The sequence below is a fragment of the Pteropus vampyrus genome, unplaced genomic scaffold (genome assembly GCF_000151845.1).
Source record: "Pteropus vampyrus isolate Shadow unplaced genomic scaffold, Pvam_2.0 Scaffold1683, whole genome shotgun sequence".
Taxonomy (NCBI): domain Eukaryota; kingdom Metazoa; phylum Chordata; class Mammalia; order Chiroptera; family Pteropodidae; genus Pteropus; species Pteropus vampyrus.
Genome location: NW_011890464.1, coordinates 9,187 through 10,202, shown reverse-complemented (window position 1 = coordinate 10,202; position 1,016 = coordinate 9,187). Strand labels below are relative to the sequence as shown.

The 1,016-nt window shown below is 53.9% G+C and overlaps 1 non-coding gene across 1 annotated transcript; it reads right to left on the bottom strand.

Moving 5' to 3' along the window:
- Positions 1-122: 122 nt before the first annotated feature.
- TRNAF-GAA lies at positions 123-195 on the bottom strand. The gene has a single exon. It is a non-coding gene; the product is annotated as a tRNA-Phe (tRNA).
- Between the last annotated feature and the right edge of the window lie 821 nt (positions 196-1,016).

Here is a 1,016-nt window from a genome sequence, read left to right as displayed (position 1 = left end):
TGCTCGGGCTGTTTTAAACAAAGAAAGTAAAATCTCTATTAATTGGGAAAGAGTCAGCTTCATTCATTCACTGCCCTCCTATTTCCCCCTCCCCATGGGGGTGGGGGGAAGAAAAGGGGAACTGCCGAAACCCGGGATCGAACCAGGGACCTTTAGATCTTCAGTCTAACGCTCTCCCAACTGAGCTATTTCGGCCACCGCAAACGCGCTTGTCACCCTTAGTCCTCCTACTTGTCCAAACATCCCTGGGTCGTGAGCCTTGGGACATGATGTTGGGAGACCAGCAGCAGCCGTAACCCACACCTGCCAGGCTCGCCTCGCACCTGCGTGCACTGCCCCTTCTCGTCCTTCAACCGCCTCCGCCTCCAAGAAGAGCTCCTTGACTATGCTTCCCGACACGACCTAGCCCTTATTGTTTACTGTGAGCTTCGGCATTGTTTTCCTTGTCATTCCCTGTCTCCCCAGCTAGAATGAAAGATCCAGGACAAGGAAAGACTCGGTCATTTTTGTATCCCTCAGGGCCTAGGATAGTGACTGGGGCATAACAGGTCCTTCATAAATATTTGTTCAATGAATGAATGAACAAATGAATGAATAGATGAATCCTACCTGGCTCAGAGCTTCCCTTTCTCAAGCTCCCTTCTCTGCGCTAAGGAACAAGGTCGCCCTTGGGTGCAGCGAGGATGCTGACCACACCAAGGCCTGTGGGAGGACGCACTGGCCTGAATGTGGCTTTCCTCGGGGCAGTGAGTGACTCAGATCCGGCCTGCAAGCATGGCCACCATACCTGTGGCACCTGCTCAGCTTCAAAGCATGAAGAAATCAACAGGTCGGCATCCAGGTGCGGCTCTCCCTGCCTCCCTTCCCTTTGAGAAATGGTGGGTGGGGAGTGCTGTCCGGGATTGAACGAACCGGGGAGGAGGTCCCCCACGACGTGAAGTCATTTAATAGGCGTTTGCCAAGCACCTGATGGCCCCCGGCCCATCCGCGAAGAGCGTAGCAAGATGCTTCGGTGT